This window comes from Orcinus orca, chromosome X, assembly GCF_937001465.1.
Source record: "Orcinus orca chromosome X, mOrcOrc1.1, whole genome shotgun sequence".
NCBI lineage: Eukaryota > Metazoa > Chordata > Mammalia > Artiodactyla > Delphinidae > Orcinus > Orcinus orca.
In genome coordinates, this window is record NC_064580.1 from 98894371 (window position 1) to 98911124 (window position 16754).

The 16754-nt window shown below is 36.9% G+C and overlaps 1 pseudogene; it reads left to right on the forward strand.

The window, feature by feature from the left end:
- The first annotated feature begins 14127 nt into the window (after positions 1–14127).
- On the forward strand, positions 14128–14251 carry LOC117198176 (uncharacterized; annotated as a pseudogene).
- Positions 14252–16754: the final 2503 nt, after the last annotated feature.

Below are 16754 nucleotides of genomic sequence, written 5' to 3' on the forward strand. Positions count from 1 at the left end.
CTGTATGGGACTCTCTGTGCTTCCTGAGCTTGACTGAATATTTCCTTTCCCATATTAGGGAAGTTTCAACTATAATCTCTTCAAATATTTTCTCTGCCCCTTTCTTTTTCTGTTCTTCTTCTGCAACCCCTATAAGTCGAATGTTGGTGACTTAAATGTTCTCCCAGAGGTCTCTGAGAGTGTCCTCAATTCTTTTCATTCTTTTTTCTTTATCCTGTTCTGTGGTAGTTATTTCCACTATTTTATCTTCCAGGTCACTTATCCGTTCTTCTGCCTCAGTTATTCGGCTCTTGATCCCTCTAGAAAATTTTTAACTTCGTATATTGTGTTGTTCATCCTTGTTTGTTTGCTCTTTAGTTCTTCTAGGTCCTTGTTAAACGTTTCTTGTATTTTCTCCATTCTATTTCCAAGATTTTGGATCATGTTTACTATCATTCCTCTGAATTATTTTTCAGGTAGACTGCCTACTTCCTCATTTGTTTGGTCTGGTGGGTTTTTACCTTGCTCCTTCATCTGCTGCATATTTCTCTGTCTTCCCATTTTGCTTAACTTTCTGTGTTTGGGGTCTCCTTTTCACAGCCTGCAGGTTCGTGGTTCCCATTGTTTTGAGTGTGTGCCCCTAGTGCGTTAGGCTTGTTCAGTGAGTTATGTAAGCTTCCTGGTGTAAGGGACTGGTGCCTGTGTTATGGTGGATGGGGCTGGATCTTGCCTTTCTGTTGGGCAGGACTGCATCTGGTGGTGTGTTTGGGGGTGTCCCTTAACTTATTTTGATTTTAGGCAGTCTCTCTGCTAATAGGTGGGGTTGTGTTCCTGTCTTGCTAGTTGTTTGTCATGGGGTGTCCAACACTGGAGCTTGCTAGTCGTTGAGTGGAGCTGGGTCTTAGTGTTGAGATGGAGGCCTCTGGGAGAATTCTCACCGATCGATCTTATGATGGGCCAGGATGTCTCTGGTGGACGAATGTCTTGAACTTGGCTCTCCCACTTCAAAGGCTCAGGCCTGACGCCTGGCTGTAGCACCAAAAATCTGTCAGTCATACGGCCACCTGGTTATCATGTTGTGGCCTAACATCTTGGCAACATATGACTCTCTATTTACTTTCTTGATAGTGTCCTTTGACTTGCAAAAGCTTTTAATTTTGATGAAATTAACTTACCTATATTTCCTTTTATTGCTTGTGCTTTTGATGTTGTATTTAGGTATTTACTGACTTATCAAATGTTACAAGTATTTAAGTCTATGTTTGCCTCTAAGAATTCTGTGGATTTAGGTCTCACTTTAAATCTGTGATCCAATTTGAGTTAATGTTTGTAAACAGTTAGGCAGGTTTCCAAATTAATTATTTTGCCTATGGATATCCACTTGTTTCTACACCATCTGGTGAAAAAACTATTCTTTTCCATTTAATTGTCTTGACACTGCTGTTGAAAATCAATTGACCATTAATATGAGAGTTCAATTCTGAACTCTTGATTCTATTCATTCATTCTGTCTATCTATCTATCATCTATCTATCTATCATCTATCTATCATCATCATATATATATATATCTTATATATAAAATATATATATATATACATCAATATACTATATCTCTGTGTGTGCATGTGCATGTATCTTTTGCCAGAACCATATTGCTTTGATTATTTTGCCTTTGTAACAATTTTTGAAATTGAGAAGTATTAGTTCTCCACCTTTTTTTTTCTTTTTTAATGATTTTTTTGGCTTCTTGGGGTCCCTGGCAATTACATGTGACTTTTCTTATCAGATTTCCATTTCTGAAAAAAAAGCTATTGGAATTTTGATAGGAACTACAAGGAATGTGTAGATCAATTTGGAAGAATTGGTGTCTTAACATGTTAACTTTTCCAATTCATGAACATGGAACATCTTTGTATCTATTTAGTTTATCATTAATTTATTTTATCAACTTTGTAGTTTCCAGTATAGAAATCTTGCACCTACTTGGTTAAATTTATTTCTAAGTATTTTATTTTATTGATTCCAATGTAAATGAAATGGTTGTCTTATTTAATTTTCGGATTGTTCATTTCTATTATAAAAATACAACTGAATTTTCCATGATGATCTTGTATCATGCAACTCTGGTGAACTTGTTTATTATTTCTAATATGATTTTGTGAATTGTTTAGAAGTTTTATACAGATCATGAAGTCAGCAGGTAGAGGCCATTTTACTTCTTCCTTTCTAATCTGGACATCTTTAATTTACTTTTCCTTGTGTAATTACCCTGCCAAGAATTTCCAATACAATGTTGAATAAAAGTGGTGAGAGAAGGCATCTTGTACTCTTCCTGGTCTTGTGGGGGTATGCTTTCAGTCCTTCACCATTAATTATGATATTAGCAGTGGGCTTTTCATAGATGTCCATTGTTAGGATGAGGAAATTCCCATTTATTTCTAGCTTTTTTCTTTTTATATTCCTTTTTTTAAAAAACAGTAGGTCCTTGTGGTTATCTATTTCAAATATAGCAGTGTGTGCATGTCAATCTCAAACTCCCAATCTATACCTCTCCCCACCCTTTCTCCCGGTAACCATAAATTCATTCTCTAAGTCTGTGAGTCTGTTTCTGTTTTGTAAATAAGTTCATTTGTATCATTTCTTTTAAGATTCCACATAAAAGTGATATCATATGATATTTGTCTTTCTCTGTCTGACTTACTTCACTTAGTGTGATAATCTCCAGGTACATCCATGTTTGCCGCAAATGGCATTATTTTGTTCTTTTTATGGCTGAGTAATATTCCATTGTCTATATGAACCACATCTTCTTTTTTTTTTTTTTTTTTTTTTTTTGCGGTACGCAGACCTCTCACTCTTGTGGCCTCTCCTGTTGCAGAGCACAGGCTCCGGACGCGCAGGCTCAGCGGCCATGGCTCATGGGCCTAGCCACTCCACGGCATGTGGGATCTTCCCAGACCGGGACACGAACCCATGTTCCCTGCATCTGCAGGCAGATTCTCAACCACTGCACCACCAGGGAAGCCCTGAACCACATCTTCTTTATGCATTCATCTGCCAGTGAACACTTAGGTTGCTTCCATGTCTTGGCTATTGTAAATAGTGCTGCAATTAACATTGGGGTGCATGTATCCTTTCAAAGCATGTTTTTCTCCAGATATATTCCCAGGAGTGGGATTGCTGGATCATATGGTAGCTCTATTTTTAGTTCTTTAAGGAAACTCCATACTGTTCTCCATAGTGGCTGTACCAGTTTACATTCCTACCAACAGTGTAGGAGGGGTCCCTTTTCTCCACATTCTCTACAGCATTTATTGTTTGTTGACTTTTTGCTGATGGCCATTCTGACTGGTGTGAGGTGATACCTCATTGTAGTTTTGATTTTCATTTCTCTAATAATTAGTGATGTTGAGCAGTTTTTCATGTGCTCTTTGGCCATCTGTATGTCTTTTTTGGAGAAATTTCTATTTAGATCTGACCATTTTTTGATTGGATTATTTGGGGTTTTTTGGGATATTGAGCTGTATGAGCTGTTTGTTTATTTCGGAGATTAATCCCGTGTCAGTCTGCAAATATTCGTATGCAAATATTTTCTCCCATTCTGTGGGTTTTCTTTTCATTTTGTTTATGGTTTCCTTTGCTGTGCAAAAGCTTTTAAGTTTAATTAGGTGCCATTTGTTTTTCTTTTTTGGTTTTTATTTTCGTTACTGTAGGCAGTGGATTGAAAAGGATCTTGTTGTGATTTATGTCAGAGAGTGTTCTACTTATGTTTTCTTCTAAGTGTTTTGAATTTATTTTTGTGTATGGTGTTAGGGAGTGTTCTAATTTCATTCTTTTATTTGTAGCTGTCCAGTTTTTCCAGCACCACTTATTGAATAGACTGTCTTTTCTCCATTGTATATAGACGTACTTTGTGTGTGTGTGTGTGTGTGTGTGTGTGTATTGCAGTTATTTTCTTGTTGTTGAGAACTGTCAATTTTGAATAGTATAGTGTGACAACTCTGGATATGGAACCCCCCAGCTTTGTTGTCATTACTGTTTGTTGTTGCTGTTGTACCTTGTTGTTGTTTAGTAACTTTCCTGAACTAATTCAATAAAGCCTGTATTCTTTTTCAAGTGTGGCAACTGAAATCTCTGCTTGGTTAGCTTAATAGTCAGTAAAGATTGGACAGGTATTTAATTAATTCTTTGGAATCAATAATTTTCCCAGTTTTTGCCAGGAGACTTTGTGTATGTGTGTTGGGGCACACCAATGATCAGGCAGGCAGTTGGCGATCCCAACTTTATCCTTCACTGCCTGATTGTGCATAACCTCAAGGTTAGCCATATGTGAGTGCTTAGTGCCTTCTCAGTTCTTTCCTGAGCATACACACAGCCTTTCATATGTACACGGACTTCTTGATTCCCAAGAATTTGTTTAAACTTTTCAACACCCTTATAAACGTAATCCCTATCCTTTCTTTTTAAGATTTTTGGTTAACTTGTTGTTTGCTCCAATTGTTATCAGCACCACAGGCAGTTGTGAAATTAAACAATCACCACTGGTTGTCTTTCACAGACATTCCCAGGAAAAATTCTGCTTTCTACTGGGTGACCTCTGGGTCAGGTCAAATAAAGAAAAGCCTTGTGAGTGAGATTTTTCAGTGAATTGCCAGACAGATCCAATCATATCAACTAACTGGGAATTGTCCTTTGGAGGAGGTCCTACCCTATTCTGCCCCCTCCAGTGGCTACTAGACTGCTGGTTTTCACCATGATTGTGGAGTAATGGTTTTCAAGGCTACCTCAGGGCTGAGAAGAGGGGGACAGGAGTAGAGCAGGTTAAGACACCTAAAGATTCCCTATTTTTACTGAAATTTAGCTTCTTCTCTTGAATAAACACTCCCTCGATTTTTGCAAGGCTTTCGTTAATTTCCTAAACTATTGAAAATGTTGATTTTGATAGTTTTTTTTTTTTGCAGATATTCTTGTTTTTCTAAGGAGAGCATTATTAGGGGTCCTTACTGTGCCATTCCTGCTGCCATCACTCCTATTTCTTGGTTTCATTTATTTATTTATGTGCAGTTGATTTACAATATTATATGTTGATTTCTAATTCAATATGTTTGCAGTCATAGAACTTACTTTTTATGATTTTGATTCTTCTAAATAGCATCTTTGGCAATGTTATTTCTCTCAAAGTGTACTTTGTCTGATATTCACCTGGCACACTAGCTTTCTTATTGTTAATGTTTCATACTGTGACATTTTCCACCCTTTTACTCTCATCCTATCTGTGTCTTTATATTTAAAGGTGTTTCTATAAACTCCATATAGTTATGGTCTACTTTTATAGTGAATCTCATGATCACTTTTTAATTACAGTGTTTAATTCATTTATACTTAATGTAATCATCTGTGTTTCAGTCTATTACCCTGGTATTTATTTTTATTTAATCTGTCTATTCTTTTTTCTCTTTCCTTTCTTATCTTCCTTCTTTAGCATTTCCCATGTGTTTAAATAACATATTATTTTACCTTCTCTATTTACTTAATTTTATGATTTCATATTATTTTATTGGTTGTTAGAGAAATTACAATATCTATCTTGAACTTATTACAAGATACCTTCAAATAATTTTATGCCATTTTATGAAAAATGAAGTACCTTACAACAAGATAATTCCATTTAGAACTTCCTTCCCTTTGTGTCATCAGAGCCATGTATTTTGCTAATTTATTTTATTTATTTATGTTATTTTAATAAACCCCTAATAAATAGTTGCTTTTTCATTTTGAGTTAATAATCTTTTAAAAAATGTAATACAGGGGCTTCCCTGGTGGCGCAGTGGTTGAGAGTCTGCCTGCCGATGCGGGGGACATGGGTTTGTGCCCCGGTCTGGGAAGATCCTACATGCCGTGGAGCAGCTGGGCCCATGAGCCATGACCATTGAGCCTGCGTGTCCGGAGCCTGTGCTCCGCAATGGGAGAGACCACAGCAGTGAGAGGCCCACGTATCGTTTAAAAATATATATATATATAATACACACCTATATAATATAGAAAACAATTAAATTTTTTTTGTTATTACTCACCTGTTAACCTTTTTCTTCTGTTTTTCATTCCTTTCTGCAGATCTGGATTTTCATCAGGTTTCATTTTCATTTAGCCTGAAGAGCTATTTTTCAGAATTTATTTTATTGTATGTCTGGTAAAGATGAATTAACTCAGCTTTCATCTGTCTAAAATATATTTAATTTACTGTCATATGTGAAGGACATTTTTGCTGAATATAGAATTCTTGATTGGCAGCTTTTTCCCCTTAGGACTTTACAAAGACATTGCTCTATTTTGTTCTGTGCTTGGTCATTTGTATCAATAAGTCAGCCAGCATTCTTGTCATTATATCCTTTTATATAATTTGTCTTTTTTCCCCACTCTGATGGCTGTTAAGAACTTTTTAATCTTTGGTTTTAAGTAGTCTAGCTGTGAAGTGCTTTAAGTGTGGGCTCCTTTTATGAATTTAGCTGAGATTCTTAGTTTTGTGGTTTGATACGATTTATCATTTTAATTTATCATTATCAATTTAAAACCTTTTTAGCTGTTTTCTCTTCAAATATTTCTTCTGCCTTATGCTCTCTCTACTTCTTTCTGGGACTCTAATTACACATACGTTATAACATCCCACAGATCCCATTTGCTTGGCTTGCTTTTGTTTCACCTTTCTTAAAATTCAATAATATTTTTCTCTGTTGTGTTCAGCCTACTGTTTGGTCCATCAAATTTATTTTTCATCTCTGATATGGTCACTTTCATTCTTAATATTCCTATTTGTTTTTATTATTTTCTTTTATATTTTATTTACAATTTCCATTTTTCTAATGAAATTCCTCCTCTGTTAATGCTTGTTGTCTACCTCTTCCACTAGATCCTTTAACATAATGTTTATTTTAGAGGTGCCTTTTGTTAATTTCAAAACCTTAGCCATATTTTGATCTGATTCTTTTAACTATTTTGGCTTTGTTTCAGTAGATTCCTCTTACTAGTGGATTTAATTGTTTTCAGGATGGGACAATGTTTTTCTCCACAGAATTGCTGGAAATCTGAGTAATGGTGTGACTCTTGTGTTCTCTTAATGCTTTACAGCTTTGCTGACAGTATTTTGGGTCAATGGGAAGTTCTCTTTTCTTTACAGTACTCTCCCTTGTGTTCAGCACTATAGGGGATCTCATTCTAGCTGATCTGCTGTCAGCTTTCAGGCAGCCAGTGCAGTGCACTCTATGAAGACCAGAGTGTACCAGCAAAGTTTATCTCAACAACCTGACCTTGCCCCTGCCTTTAGCATACTTTTTCCTCGCTATCAGTGAAGGCCCATGGCAAAGAGTTGGTGGGTGGGTATGTTGCTACTTGTAAGACATGCTGATCTATCAGTCTGCCTGTGTTTTGCCATTAAAATTTTTAAAAACTCTTGCTGAATTCTCCTTACCAGTCTATGTCTGAATCTGTTTGCCTCCTCCTGCCTGCTAAGGATAAAAGTAGCTATGGTTTTTTTTCTCTACTTGGAAGTACTTATCACTTTCTGAAGATTATTGAGTTTAGTTTTATTTGTATTCTTAGCTCTCTAATGAATTTCAAAGTTATGATTTCAGAGCTTACTTGCTTTTTTTCCATTTTTAAGGTAGGAATCATGGCTTTTTGCAGTTTTCTAGAGTGTAAGTGTAAATCCAATATATTTTAATAAAGGATTTATTAAATTTATTTGAATTTATAAATATATTAAATTTATTATTTATTGTTTCTCTAACTTGTGAAGTCTGTGGCATCTGTAAAAACCACATACGGTGTAAACCCAAGGATTACACTAGGCAGACCTACTCTCAAGCCCAGCCTCATATATTTTAATTTATTTCCTAGATAGTGAATAAAGTGCAGTATGCTAAGTGAATTATTCATAATCTTTACATAACTCCAAAATTATGGTTAAATGCATTAAAAGTTTTGTTAAAATTCCAACTTTCTGGGCTTCCCTGGTGGTGCAGTGGTTGAGAGTCCACCTGTTGATGCAGGGGACACGGGTTCGTGCCCCGGTCCAGGAAGATCTCACATGCCGTGGAGCAGCTGGGCCCGTGAGCCATGGCCGCTGAGCCTGCGCGTCTGGAGCCTGTGCTCCTGCGCGTCTGGAGCCGCAAAGTGAGAGGCCACAACAGTGAGAGGCTCACATAATGCCAAAGAAACAAACAAACAAAAATTCCAACTTTCTAAATTGATGTCAGAGCTTTGCCATTACAATGAATTTTGAATGAGATTCAGCTTATAACTACTCTCAAGAATTTAGTCACAAATGCCAGCTGTGTCCTCCAAAGTAGACTTTTGTGATGTGAGTGGAATCATATCTCTTTTCTTACTGTGAGAGGCAACAGGATGGCAGAGCTTGAATTAATCATCCTACAAAGAGAAAAAAAACATTGCATTTTTTTCCCTAAGAATCTCCTTATAGCTAATTATCAGTGTGTCTATGAAACAAATCTGTTATTCTTTTATTTTTAATTTAACATTTGTAAATGAATAAATACCTGTCTTTTGTTTTAGTTTGCAAAACTAAATTGTTTGCAAAACTTTAGGAGAAAACTAGCAGAGATAGCATTGTCTACTGAACATACAGTGCTAATTTCTGCCTCTCTGTTTATTTACATCTTACCTGTCGCTCAAGCGCACATACACACACACACACAACACACACACACATAACTCAAATGCTTACTTATTTTACATGCCAGAGTCACATATTTAAGGTATAAGAATTTATGAGAGTAGGAGCTTCAAGATGGCAGAAGAGTAAGATGTGGAGATCACCTTCCTCCCCACAAATACATCAGAAATATGTCTACATGTGGAACAACTCCTACAGAACACCTACTGAACACCGGCAGAAGACCTCAGAACTCCCAAAAGTCAAGAAACTCCCCACGTACCTGGGTAGGGCAAAATGAAAAAACAGAGACAAAAGAATAGGGATGGGACCTGCACCAGTGGGAGGGAGCTGTGAAGGAGGAAAGATTTCCACACACTAGGAAGCTCTTTCGCAGGTGGAGACTGCAGGTGGCGGACGGGGGAAGCTTTGGAGCCATGATGGAGAGTGCAGCAACAGGGGTGTGGAGGGCAAAGTGGAGAGATTCCAGCACAGAGGATTGGTGCCAACCAGCACTCACCAGCCTGAGAGTCTTGTCTGCTCACCCGTCAGGGTGGGCGGGGGCTGGGAGCTGAGGCTCGGGCTTCAGAGGTCAGATCCCAGGGAGAGGACTGGGGTTAGCTGCATGGACACAGCCTGAAGGGGGCTAGTGTGCCACAGCTAGCTGAAAGTGGGTCCTGGAAAAGGTCTGCAGCTGCCGAAGAGGCAAGAGACTTTTTCTTGCCTCTTTGTTTCCTGGTACACGAGGAGAGGGGATTAAGAGCACTGCTTAAAGGAGCTCCAGAGATGGGTGCAAGCCGTGGCTATCAGCGTGGCCCCCAGAGACAGGCAGAGACGGGCATGAGACGCTAAGGCTGCTACTGCAGCAACCAAGAAGCTCCTTTAACCCCCTCCTCTCTGAGTGAAGAACACACGCCCTCAGGCAACCTACACGCAGAGGCAGGGCCATATCCAAAGCTGAACCCCAGGAGCTGTGCAAACAAAGAAGAGAAAGGGAAATTTGTCCCAGCAGCCTCAGGAGCAGCGGATTAAATCTCCACAATCAACTTGATGTACCCTGCATCTGTGGAATACCTGAATAGAAAACCAATCATCCCAAATTGAGGAGGTGGACTTTGAGAGCAACAATATATATATATTTTTTCCTTTTTCTCTTTTTGTGAGTGTGTATGTGTATGCTTCTGTGTGTGATTTTTTTCTGTATAGCTTTGCTTTCACCATTTTTCCCAGGGTTCTGTCTGTCCATTTTTGTTTTGTTTTGTTTAGTTTAGTTTGGTATAGTTTTAGCACTTGTTATCATTGGTGGATTTGTTTGGTTTTGTTGCTCTCTTCTTTCTTTTTTTATTTTATTACTAAATTTTTTTTAAATAATTATGTTTTATTTTTTATTCTAATAACTTTATTTTATTTTATTTTATCTTCTTTCTTGCTTTCTTTTTTTTTTCTCCCTTGTATTCTGACCCGTGTGAATGACAGGCTCTTGGTGTTCCAGTCATACATCAGGACTGTGCTTCTGAGGTGGGAGAGCCAAGTTCATGACACAGGTCCACAAGAAACCTCCCAGCTCCACATAATATTGAATGGCAAAAGTCTCCAAGAGATCGCCATCTCAACACCAAGACACAACCCCACTCAAGAACCAGCAAGCTACAATGCTGGACACCCTATGCCAGACAACTAGCAAGACAGGAACACAACCCTATCCATTAGCACAGAGGCTGCCTAAAAACATAATAAGGCCACAGACACTGCAAAACACACAACCAGACATAGACCTGCCTATGAGAAAGACAAGATCCAGCCTCACCCACCAGAACACAGGCGCGAGTCCCCTCCACCAGGAAGCCTACACAACCCACTGAACCATGCTTAGCCACTGCAGATAGACACCAAAAACAGTGGGAACTACGCACCTGCAGCCCACAAAAAGGAGACCACAAACACAGTAAGTTAAGCAAAATGAAAAGACAGAGAAACACACAGCAGATGAAGGACCAAGGCAAAAACCCATCAGACCTAAAAAAAGAGGAAATAGGAAGACTACCTGAAAAAGAATTCAGAATAATTATAGTAAAGATGATCTTAAATCTTGGAAATAGAATGGAGAAAATACAAGAAGCGTTTAACAAGGAGCTAGAAGAACTAAAGAGCAAACAAACAGTGATGAACAACAAAATAAATGAAATGAAAAATTCTCTAGAAGGGATCAGTAGCAGAATAACTGAGGCACAAGAGCGGATACTGGACCTGGAAGACAAAATAGTGGAAATAACTACTACAGAACAGAATAAAGAAAAAAGAATGAAAAGAATTGAGGACAGTCTCAGAGACTTCTGGAACAACATTAAATGCAGCAACATCTGAAATATAAGGGTCCCAGAAGAAGAAGAGAAAAAGAACAGAACTGAGAAAATATTTGAAAAGATTATAGTTGAAAACTTCCCTAATATGGGAAAGGAAATAGTTAATCAAGTCCAGGAAACACAGAGAGTCCCATAGAAGATAAATCCAAGGAGAAACACGCCAGGACACATATTAATCAAACTATCAAAAATTAAATACAAAGAACATATATTAAAAGCAGAAAGGGAAAAACAGCAAATAACACACAAGGGAATCCCCATAAGGTTAACAGCTGATCTTTCATCAGAAACTCTGCAAGTCAGAAGGGAGTGGCAGGACATATTTAAAGTGATGAAGGAGAAAAACCTACAACCAAGATTACTCTACCCAGCAAGGATCTCATTCAGATTTCACAGAGAAATTAAAACCTTTACAGAAAAGCAAAAGCTAAGAGACTTCAGCACCACCAAACCAGCTTTGCAACAAATGCTAAAGGAACTTCTCTATGCAGGAAGTACAAGAGAAGGACAAGACCTACAATAACAAACCCAAAACAATTAAGAAAATGGTGATAGGAACATACATAACGATAATTACCTTAAATGTAAATGGATTAAATGCTCCAACCGAAAGATGTAGCCTGGCTTAATGGATACAAAAACAAGATCCATATATATGCTGTCTACAAGAGAACCACTTCAGACCTAGGGACACATGCAGACTGAAAGGGAGGGCATGGAAAATGATATTCCATGCAAATTGAAATCAGAAGAAAGCTGGAGTAGAAATTCTCATATCAGATAAAATAGACTTTGAAACCAAGACTATTACAAGAGACAAAGAAGGACATTACATAATGATCAAGGGATCGATCCAAGAAGAAGATATAACAATTGTAAATATTTATGCACCCAACATAGGAGCACCTTAAAACATAAGGCAAATACTAACAGCCATAAAAGGGGAAATCAACAGTAACACAATCATAGTAGGGGACTTTAACACCCCACTTTCACCAATGGACAGATAATCCAACCAATGGACAGATCATCCAAAATGAAAATAAATAAGAAAACACAAGCTTTAAATGATACATTAAACAAGATGGACTTAATTGATATTTATAGGACATTCCATCCGAAAACAACAGAATACACATTCTTCTCAGGTGCTCATGGAACATTCTCCAGGATACATCATATCTTGGTTCACAAATCAAGCCTTGGTAAATTTAAGAAAATTGAAATCATATCAAGTATCTTTTCCGACCACAACGCTATGAGACTAGATATCAATTACAGGAAAAACTCTGTAAAAAATACAAACACATGGAGGCTAAACAACACACTACTTAATAACCAAGAGATCAGTGAAGAAATCAGAGGGGAAATCAAAAAATACCTAGGAACAAATGACAATGAAAGCAAGATGACCCAAATCCTATGGGATGCAGCAAAAGCAGTTCTAAGAGGGAAGTTTATAGCAATACAATCCTACCTTAAGAAACAAGAAACATCTCAAATAAACAACCTCACCTTACATCTAAAGCAATTAGAGAAAGAAGAACAAAAATCTCCAAAGTTAGCAGGAGGAAATAAATCATATAGATCAGATCAGAAATAAATGAAAAAGAAATGAAGGAAACGATAGCAAAGATCAATAAAACTAAAAGCTGGTTCATTGAGAAGATAAACAAAATTGATAAACCCTTAGCCAGACTCATCATGAAAAAAAGGGAAAACACTCAAATCAATAGAATTAGAAATGAAATAGGAGAAGTAACAACTGACACTGGAGAAATAAAAAGGATCATGAGAGATTACTACAAGCAACTATATACCAGTAAACCGGACAACCTGGAAGAAATGGACAAATTCTTAGAAATGCACAACCTTCCAAGACTGAACCAGGAAGAAATCGAAAATATGAACAGACCAATCACAAGCACTGAAATTGAAACTGTGATAAAAATCTTCCAACAAACAAAAGCCCAGGACCAGATGGCTTCACAGGCAAATTCTACCAAACATTTAGAGAAGAGCTAACACCTATCCTTCTCAATCTCTTCCAAAATATAGCAGAGGGAGGAACACTCCGAAACTCATTTAACGAGGCCACCATCACACTGATACCAAAACCATACAAAGATGTCACAAAGAAAAGCTACAGGCCAATATCGCTGATGAACGTAGATGCAAAATCCTCAACAAAATACTAGCAAACAGAATCCAACAGCACACTAAAAGGATCATACACCATGACCAAGTGAGGTTTATCCCAGGAATGCAAGGATTCTACAGTACACAAATCAATCAATGTGATACCCCATATTAAAAAATTGAAGGAGAAAATGATATGCTCATCTCAATAGATGCAGGGAAAGCTTTTGACAAAATTCCACACCCATTTATGAAAAAAACCTTCCATAAAGTAGGCATAGAAGGAACTTTCCTCAACATAATAAAGGCCATATATGACAAACTCACAGCCAACATCGTTCTCAATGGTGAAAAACTGAAACCATAAGTGACACTCTAGACTCCAGTACCGCTGCCTTAGAGACATCTGTGACTGTCCCAAAGGAGACTGAGCATGAGTGTACTGCTGGACCATCAGAGACAAATTGCAGAAAAGGCATACACATGCTCAAAGTATTAATAAATTACCATCAGCAGGATTTGTTGACCATTTGAGTCCCTGTCAACTCTTAGAAGTTCAGTCGTGTTAAACATGTTGGATTGATTAGCACTGCTTCTACTCAACACGCCATCATTTTTTTCTTAAATTTAATAATGGACTGTTCACCCTCTTGTCTAGGTAACAAGGTAATTTTCAAGGATTATATTATATTACAGTTGCTTGTTTGTACATAGTCAGAATGTGTTTCTTCAAATGTCAGAAGAAGGTTAGTAGAGATGTTTGTCATGGTGCAAGAAATTTCATCAAGTGAAACTAAGCAAGCCAGATTTCTTACAAGTTGGAAGCTACACAGTTAATTCAGTTAATTCAGGTCATCAAAGGTTGTACAAAAGTGATGAAAATAATAAACTGTTATATTAAAACGTCCATTCACATTTTTTTTCTGATTCAAGTGGTTTGTACATCAACTTTTTATTCTGAATAAACTTTTAATGTATCTTTGTGCAGTGGCAATATCACAGCTCATGAAGTTTATCTGAGGCACAATTATTGCTGATTGAAATGTTTAGAGTAATGATTTTTCCCACATAATGTTAATTATTTCTATAATATAATTATGCATTTTGGTTTAGAAATTTTAATGAATATTTGAAGGAGAGATGTGATTTGGAAGTTCATTAGCTATGTGGTTTTCAAGGCCTGTTCAGAGGAGGTAGAGACTGAACATATAGTTGAAAGAACACTAGTCTTGGAGAAAGGTCATGTGGACTCTATCACCTGGGATCTGTTTTTCCTAGGCTTCCTCCACTAAATCTTTCTAGGATGCCATTTTCTCATCTGACAGATGGAGAAAATAATACCTAGCCTATATTTTTCATGGACTTAGATTTTCAGAGACAGTTACAATTTCAAATATTCTAACACTTTGACAGGACATTCGTCTTAATTTCTGGCTCACAAAGCCCAGTTACATCAAGTGTTGTTGCATAACTAAGGTCATAGGGAACTAGAAGCTACAATTCAACCTGGCTTTTATGTCTTTCATTTTATGTGCAGTTATTATACTCTTTGTCTTTATGGCTTTTAGGCTCAAGATAAAAGCTCCTGAAGCATGAGAGTTGAAAAAGCAGTCATTCACATCTCCTAGTAACCTTCATTTTGTCATTCCTTTTGCAGTTTTCCTGAGAAATATGACAGTTTTCAACTCTCACAGAGACCGAAAGGATGTTTGAGGTAATCACAGTCTTATAAATTTTTGAGTTTGAAAGATCAGTCCTTTGCTTTCAGGTGAGAGAAAAGAAGTCCTGACACAATTCATTTATAACAGTCCATCCTGTGTCCTTTGTGGAAAAAGAAGAATCAGTAGAAGAAAATGGAGTGGAGAATTATTGGCAGAGATTGCCAAGGGATAGGAAAAGTGGCCAGCTGGTCAGTGTTAGGGTTTGCACAGGTACACTAGAGAAAAACAGAAAAGTTGTATCTCCCATGGATATACAGAATCTGGAAACAGGAAGCGAACAAAGGAACTGGGGTTCACATGAAGTATTAAGGGGAACTAGGTAAAGGCCTGTTTGGAAAGGCAATGATACAACTACAAGCTACTAATTTAAGAAAGAAAAATCCCATTGAAATATATAACGCAACAGGCTTTAATCTCTAGGAATGCATTTCTGAAACATAACTGGACATCAAAACAATTCTTATCCCAACAAAGCTTCCTCAGTTTCAGTGGCTGCAAAACTTCGTAGGCTTCAATAGCTGCAGTATAGCAATAGCTATGTTAGAATGAGGTGAAGCAGGACAATTAAAAGTAAGGAATGAGTAGAGTCAAGTGGGGGCTGAAAGAAATATATTGTGTCATTGAGGACTACTCTTAAAAAATTAGGACTAACTATAAATGCAGGGAAATTACGCTGGTGATGTACAGAGGTAAGTAGAAGTTTCTCACCTGCAAAAAGCGTCCTTCTGACTAGGAAAAGTTCTTTGTGGTGGTAACATTACCAAATGGTATTTTTATATATGCCAGTGTACCTATGGCAATGAAGATGTGGTAGTTAATCACATACTTGATTATGATTTTCTTTTATTTCTTATCAGCTGGGTGATCATTTATTTATTCAACACATATTTATTGAGTCATATATTTGATATAATATAAAAATACAGATGAATATGACACAGTCACTTGCCATTGAACTTTTCATCCATATACACATAATTTTATGTACACATATAAAATTGAAGTTCACTTATGAGACATTTTATCTTTGAAAACAGATAAAGAAAAAACCAAGATGACTAAGTTAAAAATAATCAGGAAGTTGTCTTTGACACTTTTGTCAGATAGTTATCTTGGAAACTCTGTATTTCAAAAAGTCATATTACTTTTTCTATCTCTGTGGAAGATAGAGTGCTTTATATGATTTTCCATAAAAATTCAAAGTTTACTCTGGCTATGTTTTGTTGTATGAATCTCTTAGGTACAAATACTTTGCTCTTTGTAATAATGGTTGTTTACCTTGCTGTAAGCAAGATCTGCTTGAATGTTTTTTCATTGATTTTGTTTTTCTACACACCTTCCATTTGTAATGAATCATAATGCTTATGTTGTACCAAAATGGACAGCATTGGCAATCTGATTTATATACACTAGACTATTTCTATTGACAAAACAAATAGGACAATAGAACCGGAATGCTAGAAGGAAATTCGAAATGTTATCAATTTACTTGAATTACAGTCCATACCTATTCAAAAAATGGATAAATCTCTAACCATTTTAAGATTATTCAATAAAAAATTTCCTACAATTCCCTTTTGTTATATTTGCCTAACATTTGTTGCTGACTTCATCAATTATATAACTAAGTAAAACACGCAACCCCAAATGTTTTTCTCTCATATTGTAATGGTATGTGTTTAAGTAAATGGGATAAAGTAGAGTGCTAACAGGCAGCATTTCCACATTGTTGAAGATGACTTTAGAGTTTGCAACTGTAAAGAGATTCAACCTTCTCCCTGAACAAGCTGGGGTCAATGTACTTTTTACTTAATAACCATCAGTTAGCATCAAGAGATCATGCTGAAACAACAGCAACTCAGTAAGATTCTTCTGCCAAGCC